The sequence below is a fragment of the Macaca thibetana genome, chromosome 13, assembly GCF_024542745.1.
Source record: "Macaca thibetana thibetana isolate TM-01 chromosome 13, ASM2454274v1, whole genome shotgun sequence".
Taxonomy (NCBI): domain Eukaryota; kingdom Metazoa; phylum Chordata; class Mammalia; order Primates; family Cercopithecidae; genus Macaca; species Macaca thibetana.
The window spans coordinates 6,647,060-6,662,756 of record NC_065590.1 but is presented as its reverse complement, the minus strand read 5'-3'; the positions used below and the strand labels follow the sequence as shown (position 1 = coordinate 6,662,756).

General features: G+C 39.0%; 1 long non-coding RNA gene across 1 annotated transcript in view; it reads right to left on the bottom strand.

Moving 5' to 3' along the window:
* LOC126933963 (uncharacterized) overlaps window positions 1-14,495 on the bottom strand; it is a 325,171-nt gene extending 310,676 nt beyond the window's left edge. The window contains exon 1 of the long non-coding RNA XR_007718794.1: window positions 10,529-14,495. This is a non-coding gene — a long non-coding RNA (uncharacterized LOC126933963). The remainder of the gene's footprint in view (window positions 1-10,528) is intronic.
* Window positions 14,496-15,697: the final 1,202 nt, after the last annotated feature.

Here is a 15,697-nt window from a genome sequence, read left to right as displayed (position 1 = left end):
TCTTTATTTGAAGATTATGTATGATCTCAGGAGATGGGTATGGGTTCAACTTGACAAGTGGTGGACTTGTGATGGTTAATACCGAGTGTCAACTTGATTGGATTGAAGGATACAAAGTATTGATCCTGGGTGTGTCTGTGAGGGTGTTGCCAAAAAAATTAACATTTGAGTCAGTGGGCTGGGGAAAGTAGATCCACCCTTAATCTGGTGGGCACCATCTAATCAGTTGCCAGCGAATATAAAGCAGGCAGACAAACGTGAACATGAGAGACTGGACTCTCAGCCTACATCTTTCTCCCAGGCTGGATGCTTCCTGCCTTTGAACATTGGACTCCAAGGTCTTCACTTTTGGGACTTGGACTGGCTCTCCTTGCTCCTCAGCTTGCAGAAAGCCTATTGCGGGACCTCGTGATCATGTAAGTTAATACCTAATAAACTCATAGTTTATTGGTCACAAGAGAAATGTAGGCAGCTGATAATTTGTTACATATATACACACACACACACATATTTATACATATGTTTAAATATATATATATTTATTTATGTGTAAATATATATATTTATTTATATGTGTAAATATATATATTTATATATGTGTAAATATATTTATTTATATACGTGTAAATATATATATTTATACATGTATTTATACACATACATGTATGTGTATAAATATGTGTGTATGTGTATATATATACACATATGTGTATAAATAATATGTGTGTGTGTGTATGTGTGTATTTTTTGTTGTTGTTGTTGTTCTGTCTCTCTAGAAAACCCTGGCTAATACAAGCACCCTAGCCCACCCTGACTGATTCAGCTGAGAAGTGCCATACACCCTTGAAGTCCAAGAGTCAACACATAAGAAACTGTGTAAGGTTTAATGGCTTTGGTGTTGGCTTTATTCCTCCACTGTAGTGATTGTTCCAAGTGGGAGATTAGCAGTTAGTGCACAGACTCTGTAGCCCTCAAAATACAGTTTCAGAAAGCTCATTTTATAGCTCACATTAATACACCTGCTATGTGTTCCCGGATCCCACTTCATCCTTCCACCCCTGAGACATCAATATTGTGGCAGAGTGTCTAGCCCTACCCTCGAAACAGTACATAAAATTGTTATTCGATCACGTCTTTCTACATTAGCAACAAATTAATGATAATGAATTTAACCTTCCATGCTGCCTCCTACCCCTCTGTACTTCATTGTTGAGAAACGGGGAAATGCAAACAGAAGACAAATGTAGGCGGCTGACAATGTGTATGAAGCTGAGCAGGCTGGATTTAAAATCATGGGTTTTAGAAACATGAATGTAAGCTTTTATTTCCATTCTCTATATATAGCTCAATAAAATAGAGGGAAACTGTGTATTCAGGTAAACATTTAGCTTTCTTTTAAGAGCAATATATAAAATATTAATCTACTGCTCCTTTCCTGATTGTCGCCCAGAATTTCCCCAGGTGTTGCTCTTCTTGATGGACCTGCTGGCCTCTGTAGACCCTGGAGAAGCAGCAGGTGGCTTGGCATTGGCTTAGAAAAGAAAATATGCAACACAATATTAAATGGGACTTTTCTGGTAGTCTTGGCAGAGACCCCAAAGGTGAATATAGTATGGAGACAATCACCTCCTGCATTCTCAAAAGAGAAGCCAGACATCTGTATTCATTTTTCTATTCTTGCTGTAATAGGTCACCACCAATTTACCAGTTTAAAGCAACACAAATTTATTATCTCATTTATACCTCCCATCCCAAACTGGGATAGGAAAGTAAATCATTATCTTGTTTTTATCATTTTTTTAATGTATGTACAGTTCACATTTATTTTAGTGTTTAATATTATAAGTGTTTTGGTCTTTATTTAGAAGTTTGGTGATGTTTTTATGACCAAAACCATGCCATAGGAACCTAACTCTTGTTTAGGTTCAATTAGCCTAAAAATTGATATCCTTATAAATACAGAGTTTTGTTTAAAGTCAGTTTCCAAAAATCTATGGATGATGTTAAGTGAAGACTTACTGTCCTTGGACTGACAGATAGTGATGACTAAACTGTGTGGGGCCTTGGCAAGGCAGTGAAAAGGTTAATAAAGAAAGTGTCCCAGAGGGAAGGTTTCTGCTGAGTCCTGAAGAATATTGACCAGGAAAATGCATGGGGAACCAAACTGTCATCTATGTTGGGCCAGAGACACTCACTGTCTGAGGGGCTGTATTCACATGGTGAGAGAGAGAGTAGGTGGCAGGGCTCAAATTTCATTGTTTGGACCCTTGACTGAGCTAGAGAAAAATATTCCAATTAGATTGGACTGGGTTATCAAATCCTCACCTTAAATAGATTGGCCATATTGAACCCAAAATAACATTATGAAGACATGCAAAAACAACTCTCTACTACACTTGCAATGGCCAAGGTGAGCCTCCGGACATTCCCAGTAAGTAATCCCCGGGGAAGTATTATAGCATATTAGCCCCTCCACAGAGACAAGCTGGTGTTGCTCTGTTGCCTCCTGTGGGGCGTAGTCCCTTTTGGCATATGTGTCCAGCACGTTCTACAGCACTGCTTCCTGACAATATGCTCTGCTGAGTTCTGCACACTTCACTTCAAGTCCACAAAATATGTGGGTGCGTAACAGTTGCTCCCAGGTTCTCCCACAGGAGCTAATGCTTACTAGATATCTAGTCAGTAATTAGTTCTTTTTGCACAAAGAACTAATTACTGACTAAGAACATTCAGCTGCCAAACTGGAGATTTTTTCATTTGAGGCATCCCACCACCAAAGATAATCGTTGACCTCTGCTTTCGCCAGAATCAGATGTCTTGTCTATTGCCTGAAGGGCTATTTGCTAATCGTACAGACACCGGAGGAGAATTATTTGTCTCCCTAGCTTATTTATGTGTTAGGTTAAGATACTGGATATGGGCCAGGCGCGGTGGCTCAAGCCTGTAATCCCAGCACTTTGGGAGGCCGAGACGGGCGGATCACGAGGTCAGGAGATCGAGACCATCCTGGCTAACGCGGTGAAACCCCGTCTCTACTAAAACAATACAAAAAACTAGCCGGGCGAGGTGGTGGGTGCCTGTAGTCCCAGCTACTCGGGAGGCTGAGGCAGGAGAATGGCATAAATCCGGGAGGCAGCGCTTGCAGTGAGCGGAGATCCGGCCACTGCACTCCAGCCTGGGCGACAGAGCGAGACTCCGTCTCAAAAAAAAAAAAAAAGATACTGGATATGCTCTGGACAAAGCTAGATTACTAATTTCTTCTTAGGAAACTGGTAGATTGTGTTATTAGTTGAAATAAACACCACCTTTTCTGGTGGGAAGGTAATATATCTTCAAACCATTGACATCAGATTTAGCCATATGAATTAGAATGCCTCTCCCTACAAAAGGATTATACATTTTTGATTCAATGACATCAGTCATGGCCATATGACTTCCTTTGGCCAAGAAAATGTCAGAGTAAGTGGCATGTGACACCGTGGAGCAAAAGCTTTAAAATTTCATTTGAGGCTCTGTCACGGTCTCATTATTTTCTGCCATGAAATAGGCAATATTCCAGACAGGAGCTGCTGCTTTATCCTGGGTACAAGAAATGTAGCTGACTTGTACCAGATGAGTAGCACGACCCAAAAACTAACCTAGATTTTTATAAGCCACAAAGACTTGGAGCATGTTTGTTGCTACCACATAACTTAGCCTAAGCTGACTGATGCAGTACTTGAGCCCTGAGGTCAGCTGTCAATCTGATGATGACTAGAGAGCTCGATTCTCAGAATATATATCTCACTGAAGATATGAAACACTGAGTTGATCAAACTTTGTAATATGGCCTACAGGAAAGGAATTTCTGGGATACACCTGCACAATTTGACATTGCTAGTTGATGCTACCATTGAGCCTCAGCCTGTCCCCTGGGCTCTGTGAGGAATCGAATAAAGAAGTTCAATTTCTACAAGTCACGGCAAACCAGGCCCTTCAGTTACTCTATTAGTAAAATGTTGTCATGTTTACATTCAGCCAAATATTAGTCAAAATTCAGACACTATAATTCAGACTTTCCACAATGCACTGGGGCTTCTTCCTGAGTTGGGAATGATGCAAAGAACGAATGCACCCAGCTCTAATAGAACGTGTTCACCAACAATATTTCAAAGATCCTGTTTGCATTATTTTAAGATTATTACCATAAAGATAAAGATTCTCTGTTATATCCATTTACTTCCATTTAAATATATGCAGCCTCCTTTTAAAATTTATGGAACCCACTTTTTAGGGATAATTATCTCTAAGGTCAGAATCCACTATTCAGATAGTAGGACTGTTATGTTTAATCCTACCTAACTGAGGAGGTCCTAAGAACACATAATCAATAATACTAAGCTATTAAAACACATCACAAACCAAAAAATATTAAATATGTATCTAATGAAATAATGTTTTTAAAGAATTTAGTTTGGAGAATGTGTCTCTATAATCACACATACATAAAATATTTAAAATTTCTGACATTTAAGTTATAATTGCTTATATAATACCTATTCTATTACAATTTGAAGAATTATAAAAGCCTGGAACATTCCTGTCTGCTTTCTTCTTTGTTTTCACCATAGAAATGTTGTATTATTTTCCTTCAGACTGGGAGCAGAAATTATACAACTTTTTAAATAAACAATGCTATGTGACCACCGAGAAGAATGGATCTCACAGAGTTTGGCTGCAAGAAGTTGACAACAGCTTTATAGACAATCTTATGTCCAATCTTGTAATTGATTCCTTACTTAAAAATTATCAACCCGTTGGCTAGAAAATTTAACTTTTTTATTTTCTTTGTTATTTGTTTCCATTTGAAATGGAAATGAACCATAATTTATTCCTTTATGTATCCAAAGAGCTTCATTAGTATTGATCTGAGATGTCTGGTGAAACAAATCCTCACTGCCGCTTATTACCATGGAGGTGTGATCCTGATCAAGTTTCTTAACCCATTTGGGGTTCTTAGCAGTAGCATGGGCTACAGTAGCTCCCTTATGAAATGGTAGTGACAAGTAAAGAAGTAATCTCACGTAAAGCACAGCCCGGTGCCTCGTGCATCGTACATCAATATTAGCTTTTACTACTATTATTGCAGCTGCTTTTATTGCTGTTCCTATTTTTCTCAGTATTTATTCCTAATAATTATCCCTAAGATGTTTCAAAGAGAAAGTAGACAATGGAAGGCGTGGAGAAGAGATAGGCTTTACTCTTAGCCAGGGTGTATCCATTCCTAGGCAACAGCAAAAGCGTCTCTGATTGCCTGCCATGTACTTTCCAGATGTTCTCCTGGTTATTTGTCAATTTCCCTGTGAGGACACTATCCCTGAGGTAAATGAGGAATCTTGCCTACATCGACAAAGATCTTAAATGGGAGAATGCAAGAATTTGACTCTCTACCTTCAAAATCCCAGCCTTTTACCATCACAAAGAGCTTCCAGGCAGACTCTTACTAAAGAACTACAAAAAAGGAGTAGCACAGCCTAGTTTGGGATTTTTAAAACCTTCGGTTTGGGCCGGGCGCGGTGGCTCAAGCCTGTAATCCCAGCACTTTGGGAGGCCGAGACGGGCGGATCACGAGGTCAGGAGATCGAGACCATCCTGGCTAACACCGTGAAACCCCGTCTCTACTAAAAATATAAAAAACTAGCCGGGCGAGGTGGCGGGCGCCTGTAGTCCCAGCTACTCCGGAGGCTGAGGCAGGAGAATGGCCTAAACCCGGGAGGCGGAGCTTGCAGTGAGCTGAGATCCGGCCACTGCACTCCAGCCCGGGCTACAGAGCAAGACTCCGTCTCAATAAAAAAAAAAAAAAAAAAAAAAAAAAAAAACCTTCAGTTTGTTGTACAGTCAACATTTTCAGGTTGTAAATTACAAGGAGAGACAAAAAGGAATAACACAGCAGATTTGTATTGCCTGTGTCCTATGAAGTCTTGTAAAATTAAAGAATAATATAAAAAAAAGGAATGTTGTTATAAAAACAGCATGTCCAACATCGATGTTAGTTACTGTGCTAAGTGATAACAACTGAGGAATATCTCTTCAGAATACTGAAACTTTTATTATCACTTCTCAGCCTTCTGGCTATGATCAGGTGTAAAATTATGTTTTAAAATTATTCAAAAATGTCCACTAATATTCAGTCTGTTTAAAGCTTTTCAGTGGAAAATGGAACTCTGAGCTCCCTTGAACTTGAATCCTCTTTGAACACGGCCTGTTGCATGAATGGCTAATTTGTACTAATTATTCTCTTCTAGCCTCTCTGTTAATGTGCAATGTCCTGAAAGAGTAAAATTTTTTAAAATGAATTAATTTACATACAAAAGCAGTGGCCTTGAAATTAAAAAGAATAATGTCAAAAGAACAAGAATACAAATAAACAATGAATTTCAAAGCAGCAACAGACAAACCTGAACAAGAACTTCCATGAGGGAATCATGAACTACGGAATGAAGCCACCTGTCCTTCTTCACTCTCACGGGCATCTGTGGCTACCCATCTTCAAGACTGCCCACCCACCTGTTGTCCCAAACTGTCCTTTTCTCTCCTTGCGTTGTGTCCTCTAGGCACCAGGAATCTACAAAGCCAGGATCGTCCCAGCACCAGGACCGTCCCAGGACTGTGCACCAAATACCAAAACAGGGCAGCCCTTCTCCAGCCAACTCCCCCCTACCTGGATGCCAGTGAAGTTTAGTCTTGGGTGAATCCACAGTGATCAAAGAAATAGTCCTTCAGGGTTTAACCACTTCTTGTCAAAATTGCCTGATAATATGCACTTCTTTGTTACGTAAAAGGAAAGACCTGCGGCAATGGAAGCTTTTCTTGTCATTGTTACTGCTGTTTTTTGTTTTTTTAAGAGTTTCAAGGGATAAATTTCCCTGACTGGGGAAAGGGTACTTTAGGCAGTGGTTTGTTTATGTCACTTCGGGACATCAGAGTCATAGGCATTCTTTTTTTTTCAACTTTTACTTTAAATTCAGGGAGTACAGGTGCAGATTTGTTACCTGGATGTATTGCGTGATGCTGAGAATTGGGGTGTGGATGATCCCATCACCCAGGTACCAAACATAACACCCAAGAGGCAGTTTCTCAGCCTCTGCCCCCATCTCTAGCATTCTTAACTATGTGCCGAAGCACTGAACCTAACAGCATAGCTGGAGACAGCTCTATTGCCGAGATCACCTAGACTGGACTAAGCTGATTATTTTTATTTACCCCTTGTGATGGGCTGAATTATGTCCCCCAAAAATCAAACATTGAAGTCCTAACTCTCAGCAACCCAGAATCTGACTGTATTTGTAGGTAGCGACTTTAAAGAGGTAATGAAGTTAAAATGCGATGATAGAATGAGCCCCACTCCAGTGTGACTGGTGTCCTTGTAAGGAGGAGATTAGGACACAGACCCACACAGAGGAAAGACTATGGAAAGACACAGGGAGAAGGCGGCATCTACAAGGATCAAGAAACCAACCCTGCTGACACCATGATCTTGGACTTCTGGCCTCCAAAATTATGAAAAAATAAATTTCTGTTGTCTACACCACCCAGTTGGTGGCACTTTGTTATAGCACCCCTGTCAAACACTTTTCTTTGAGCGATTCCAATAAAAGAATGTTTTCTAAACCCAAATCCCTAAAGCTAATATTTATCGGATGCTTACAGTGTGCTAAGAGACTCACAGCGGTATCTCTGTACCTGGATATCTACATGTGTAAATCAAGAATTAATCATACCAGCATTGTTGTATGTTGTAGTGAGTGAGGACTGCATCGGTCTATTTTAGCTGCTGGGTTCCATCATTAACCTTTAAACTTCACAGCAGCCTTGCAAGGTATTTTTGTCCCCATTTTACAGAAGGCAACAGCAAGGTCCAGGTTCTACTAACAAAAACAATGGGAAAACTAAAACTCGTGCTTTTCTCCCAAGTATTTAAACACCGTCGCATGTCACTTAACCACAGGAATACATGCTGCAAAATACATTGTGGGGCAATTTTATTGCTGTGCAAACATCATAGAGTGTGCTTACACAGACCTAGATGGTACAGCCCGCTACACATTGAGGCTCTATGGTCTAGCCTATTGCTCCTGGGCTAAAAACCTGCACAGCATGCTTCTGTACCGAATACTGTAGGCAACTGTAACACAATAGTAAGCAATATGTATCTAAACACAGAAAAAATAGCAAAAATATGGTAGAAAAGATTTTTTTCAAATGATCCTCCTGTATAGGGCACTTACCATTCATGGAGCTTGACGGTCTGAAAGTTGCTCTGGGTGAGTCAGTGAGTGAGGACTGAATGCGAAGCCCTAGGACATTACTGTACACTGCTGTAGACTTTAGAAACACTGGATACTTAGGCTACACTAAATTTATTTTAAAATTTCTTTCTTTCATAATAAATTAACCTTAACTTACTATAACTCTTTATAAATTTTTTAATTTTTCACTTTTCGACTCTTGTAATAACATTTAGCTTAAAATGCAAACACATTGTAGATACAGAATATCATTATTCTATAAATAATGATATAGAATATCATTATTCTATAAATAATGATATAGAATATCATTATTCTATAAACTAGTTTCCATTTGTTTTTTACCTTTTACACTTTTTTATTAAAAATTAAGATCCACATACAATGTGCCTAGGCCTACACAGGGTCAGGATCTCGGGATTGTCAATATCACTGTCTTCCACCTCCACATCTTGTTTCACTGGGGCAATATCACGCATGGAGCTGTTGTCTCCATGATAGCGTGTCTCCTTCTGGAATCCTCCTGAAGGCTGTTTTACAGTTAACTTTTTCTTTTTAATCTCTTTAATAAGTTATTAAGACTCCAAAATAACAATTAAAAGTATAATCTAATAAATAAACCAGTAACCTAGTTGTTTCCCATCATTATCAAGTGTTCAGTACAGTACATAATTGCATGTGCTATACTTCTATATAAGGGCAGTGCAGTAGGTACCTACACCAGCATCACCACAATCATGTGAGCAATGCATTATACTGTGACATCCCAATGGCTATGAAGTCACTAGGCAATAGGAAATTTTCAGCTCCAAGATAATTTCACATGACCACCATTGAATGTGCGGTTCCTTGACCAATCTGTCCTGATGCAATGCCTGACTGTATTTCTACAGCTACACTGAAGAAGAGGCACTGAGGACTAGAGGCATCCAGGGGATCACAACTCAAAGAGGTTAGTGACCTGCTGGCTCATATCCCAGCAGGTGGCTGATGGGTGTGAGAAAGAATTGGCTTCCAGGGCCATGTGCTTAACCATGACAACTTACCTCCCCTTTCTTCCTGTTCCTAGAATTGTCACTTCCGGTGAGCCTCAGCTACCAGGAACCATCGCTGAACTAGTGTGGACTTACACAGTGCACAAGAGTGTGTAGCATGACCGGTTTAAAACTTGAGCCTGGATTCCTACTGATCTTAATTCAAGCCATTCCAAATTTTTTAGTAGCATGATTTGTTTTCTGAATGTCTTCCTATTTACATATTTGTCTACTGAATAAATGAGTTTGGAGTTCTAGGTTCAACTTTATGCATTTCAAAATTTATGTCTGTTGCTAGCTCTGTTCCATTGCCATTTAACACATGCATTTCACGTAATGGAATTAGAAAACGAGACAGTACCTTTTCTCAAGGAAAGCTCCATTGCATCTCTTTTTGCTGTGAGGCTGGAGGAGCCGCCTTCCTGAGAGGCAGAGGAATGCACTGTCTTGTCCTTGACATTCAATTCCTACCCCATTCAGACACTGAGGCCATCCACAGAACAGACCCAGAGAATATCCAAGCAAGGTGCAGGATGCCAGCTCTGTGTCCACTTGCAGACCCATGTTTGTAGGACTACCCACTTTCATCCGCTCTGACCTCAGAGATTAGCCTAACCAGCCCCTACAAGCTGCAACCCAGTTCCTGCCCTTCCAACCTGTCTCCTCCATCCTACCAGATGGTTCCTGGTAGCTAAGGCTCACCAGGAGGGGAAGGGAGATATGGAAATATACATCTCTGTGCTGACTCTGTATGCTTTGTTTTTCATTCTTGGGTTTTCCAGAACCAGTTATTTCCAAATTATGTTCATTAGGAAACAGAACTAAAGAATATGCCTCTGATCTACTTATTTATCAGCCTGAATACTGACTTCGGAGACTTTCAAAGCAAAGCAATAGGTGAGGAGTAAAGACAGTGTTTCTGCTGATGCTTCAGGACCTGCTGTGTGGGTAGGGTGGCTCACTAGTCATCCTGAAAGGTAAGCTCTGACATGGAGACATTCAAGCACGAGCAGCCTGGGTCCTCTGGAACAGCAGTTCCCAACCTTTTTGGCACCAGGGACTGGTTTTGTGGAAGACAATATGTTTCCACAGACAAAAGAGTGGGAGATGATTTGGGGAGGATTCAAGAACATAACATTTATTGTGCACTATCTATTTCTATTATAATTACATTGTAATATATAATGAAATAATGATACAACTCACGATAATGTAGAATCAAAGGGAGTCCTGAGCTCGTTTTCCTCCAACTAGATGGTCCCATCTGCAGGTGGCAGGAGACAGTGACAGAGCATCAGGTGTTAGATTCTCATAAGGAGCCCACAACCTAGATCCTTCACATGCACAGTTCATAACAGGGTTTATGCCTCCGTGAGACTCTGATGCCACCACTGATCTGACAGGAGGCAGAACTCAGGGGGTAATGTGAGCAATGGGGAGTGGCTGTAAATACAAATGAAGCTTCACTGGCTCACCAGCCATTCACCTCCCACTGTGTGGCCCAGTTCCTAATAGGCCACCAATCAATACCGATCTGTGGCCCAGGGATTGTGGACCCCTGCTCTGGAGCATTTGATTGGCATTGGTGTCAACCATTCACCTCAAACTTGCTTCATTTAAGACGCAAATAACATAAGTGACAAAGCCGGTTTTTAATCTGCTGGGATCACTGCTCTAAAGATGAAGTGAATGAGAATCACAATAAGAAGTAGAGAAGTGTTTGCATGTTAAATTAAAGATGACTTTTTTCCTGGATTTTCCTCATCTAATTAAAACACAAGTAAAGTTGGGTTATGAAGCTTTTAACTATTAAACTATTTGGCCAGTATAAGGATTAGCCAGAAAGGGACCAAATAATTTTTTTTTTTTTAGGTTTTTGAAGTGATCTTATCACCATGAGAAAAAAATCCTCACTCTTGAGATAAATGTTATAATTGTACTTGTGATAAAAATCATTCCTGGTTTGTTCTAATCTCAATACAATCTTGGCTGTGTATTTAGTATTTTAAAAGGTTTTCTACAAGACTTTTTACAACAATAAAATATTAATTTTTCTCTTCAACATTATTCCAATCAGCTTGGTTAATGTGATGAGAAGTGCATCGCAGGGTAACGAGTGCTGTGTTATTAGCCACCAAATGCTCCACACGATGCTGCAGTCTTTCAGAAGCAAAGGGCACATTGAAATAAAATCACACTAAAAGTGTTCTTCTAGGTTTATATACTATAATAGCAATCACCGCCTCAGTGCAGGCGTTTCTTAGGAAGGACTGACTGGCTGAGGTTAACTGCCCAGAGTACAGTTGAAGGCCACCAATTCCTCCCAGCTACTCATTAATCCCCAGGAAATCTCCTGAATCCTGGCAGTTATTGTTCAATCCTTTATAGATGATTTTCTGAGTATTTTGAGTGCCTGTTCTCCCCAGGAACACCTACAGCTGGCCAGATCGTGTGTGTATAGAGAAGAAAACTCTTTTTCTTAAAAGTGGATTGAATTTCAACCTCCCTATAAAGACCCCTTATGGGCCAATGACTCAGAAAAAGCCACTTTAATTGCGTTTTGGATTCTCTCCTTTTCTAAGAGAGCAAGAGACTAGAGAAGCCAGGGAAAGTCAGGGAGGGACGACAGAGGAGCCCAGTCACTCAAATTCTTTCTGGTTCCTAGCAATCACCCAGTCGAAGGTGGGGCTGCTGGTGAGGACAACAGGACCCGCCAGAACAGGTGCACCTGGGAGGAGGGTTCAGAGCCAAGACACCAAACGCCCTCCCTCAGGACAGCCGGGGTGGCCAACTGGACCCCAGACTCAACTCGGCAAATGGGGGCAACTCCAACGATCTACTTCCGCCACACTGAGAAATTTCTAGCCACAAAGCCCCACGCATGCAGTTTTAATATTATAAAAATGTGAAGACAAATTAGTCAAGTCAGGGCACTAAATAAAATTAAAAATTCTTGTCCTCTATTCAGAAAGGATTTTGTATTTTTATCTCAGCATTTAGTGTTTTCTAATTCAGGTTTCTGATATTTAAAAGCTATGTAAATAAGAGAGGTTATTCTAAACTACAAATTAATTATCATTGTCCAATGTTAACTAAACTTGCTAGGAAAATATCATTATCTTGTGTGTCCGTGTGTGTGTGTGTGTGTGTGTGTGAGAGAGAGAGAAGAGAGAGAGAGAGAGAGTCTTCTGAAGTCAAAATGACCCTTTATGTTTTATATGTTAATATCCTTTATTCCAAAATCAGTTTTCTACCACTTATTTGTATCTCATAAGAGAAATAATTCTTCAGTAAAAATATAGATTTATCAACTATATAGTTGAAAATTAGTATATCCCTATTCTGACTGAAGACTGTTAGATTCTGTTCCTAAGTCACTTAATATTAAAGACAAAAGACTGGATACATAGAAAAGACACATATTTTGTTTATAAATTAAAAAGAAAAAATGTGAGGACCCTGTCTCAAAGCAGCATCAGTAAGTCTTCTGAAGTCATGATCAGGAAAATCTTCAGTGTCTTCTTTTGAACAAGACAATGGAAGAAAACTTGTTCTCAAAATCAAATCCATTCCCAATAGCCCTGTATCCATAGACTCATTCTCTTACTTCTTGCAGTGGGTTTCCCAATGTAGATTTATGAAACATTGTCTTAAATTAGTCCAATAAAATTCAACAAGCTGTGATGGGGCAGCTGGCGGGAAAGTCTGGCTCTGTAGTTCCATGAGGAGTTTAAGGTGCATTGTGATGTGGTAAACACAAAGGGAATAATGAGAGTTGCTTTTTAAACAGGGTGGAGTTTGGGGAAATTTCTTTTCGTTGTTTCCTCATTTCACAATGTCCGCACAAGCAAAATTACAGTATTTCATTATTTCTACATCTTAGACGTTCACAGAAATACACAGCAATTCAGCCAAACAAAAATAGTGTTGGGTCCAGTCTTTATGTGCTTTGGTATTGGCATGGCTTTAATCACAAAATGATTCCAACAGAGCCCTGAGCCAAAAATGTGGGTTGGAGGAAGTGTTCTTACACCATCGGCCTTTATGACCTCTAATTCAGAGGGAAGCAAACCGTTTAGCTCAATTGAACTTCCTTTCCCTAAAATGACTCCAAATTCCAGAGCGTAAGAAGGAGAAATACTGTCTGCGGCTGACTTCGGCCTTACACACGATCACCCTCTCCCTGAAGGCTGTTGGATGACTTGCTAAATGCAGCAAATCCTGTTGAAACCTGCAAAGTTGTTATAAAAACAGACGGACCAGGACTTCCGCTACAACTATTTGGATGGGCAGGTATATAGTTAATTATTATGTTTTTGCTCACCCTTTCAGAATTCATAAACTCTGTTTCAAGGTCAGGGCATGGGTTTGCTGTACTTTTAACAGGTCATTTATTCCGAAAATGTTTTGGGGCTGGGTTTTGTTTTTTTGGTTTCTTTGTTTTTGTTTTTTTAATAGCTACGTATCTCTATGGGGAAAACCAACAGCCCAGTTTGAAGGAGATGACATGTGACCAAATGTTGTTTTTCTTAAAATTTTTATTTTTTACCCTGTTTTTCTTAAAAAGCTGTATGTTTCAAATTATTGGTATATGTCAAACACTCTGCTAAGAACTTTATGTATGTCATCTTTTTAAATCTTTACAGTAATTTCATGAAGCAGATATGTCATTACCATTCTCATTTTATACACTGGAAGTCAGAAAACTTTTAAACCTTTGCTGAATTTCTTTCTCTTACTTATTGCAAAATTTTGCAACTGAAATATGTTTTTGTGAGGATCGACTCAGCAAACAAAATGAGATTTGTATTTCCCTCCCTACAGTCATATTCACTCAAAGGACTTTTTTAAGCACTGTATCAGATATTCATTACCTTGTCATTTTCTGTAGTTTTCTTAATTTCATGAAACAAGAAACCACATCTCAAAGACCAAATTACAAACCTCAGGTAACCAACAGTACCCCATTTTCACATAAGCAAACTCCTCTAAACCACCAGAGCTTTGTAATGACAGGTTGAAATTGTGATGCTTTTCCTTTTTACACTAGTGTAGAACTAACTAGAAAATTTTTAACTAGAAAATAATCAACATAGAAATGTTATAGAATAAATAAATTCAATCTCTGTGGTCCCCTTGGAATGTTGAAGTCTTTACATCTTTTTAAATAAAGATTTTTTTCTCTTCTCTTCCCAAGGTCTCCTCAAAAAAATGGTACCAATGTCATTACATTCCTACTTTTGCCCTACACACAGACACACACATACACACAACAGTCTCATTCTTAGAGGAAGAAATAATGAACAGGGTATTTGAATAAGCAGCTAATTAACTGCATTCAGCCTACACTACTATCAGCTTTCTATTCAGCTTAATGTATATTACCTATGTAATCAAGAACTACACCTTGGGCTATCAACACCTCAGCCCAAATAATCACAGCAGCTCCTGGCTAAAAAAAAAAAAAAAAAAAAAAAAAAAAAAAAAAAAAAACAATATGCAAGCAAAGTAAATCTATATTCTTATGAATTTATGTATGGCTCAAAGTTCTTAGATATTCTTTCTGTGAATTTCTGATTCTGTCATCATTGTTAAAAATTAGTGAAATATTCATGAACAGTTTCTTATGTCAGTTTACACTATTAACACAAACATTTACTTAATAAACCTTTTATATAAGTATAAAAGAGTCTTCATCATAAATTATAACAAGTAGCACATGTGGCAGAATCACAGGAAACATGTTATCTCCTGAAAGGGTATCTTTTAAAAAGTTCAAATACAGCATAACTATTAAAATGGCTGTTTCAACCATCTGAATGTTTTCACAGGAGAAACCTGTAAATCTGCATTTGTTTTACAAATATATTTCACATTGATTACCAGATCATTATCAGTCTGGAAGGAATTGTTGTTTTTCCAAATTTCAATAAATAGGAAATGATCCTCGAGGAATAAATACATAATAAAATACAAAGTGGAATTGCCTTGTTTTCCAGCTGCAAAATCGCTCATCTGTGACCCTGGTTTATATCACCACAATTCTGAAGGGGAGAATTAGGTTATGAATGGATGTGGCTGAGAAACAGAGGTTGAAGAGAAAGGATATGACACTTCTCAATCAAGACCAGGGTGTTATGAAAATGCATAATGCAGTGTGAGGTCCTTCCTAATAAACCAGTGACCAGTACAACTAAAATACATCCACCAAGGCCCGTGGTTGGAGGCCAGGCAAAAGAGACATGGAGAAATTATCTTCTTAGATAAACATCACATTGCAGATTATATTTATGTGTTTTTACTAGAGTTGACAATAGACTAAGGTGTATGCACATTATAAACACTCAGGATACGCAATGATTTTAATGTGATAAT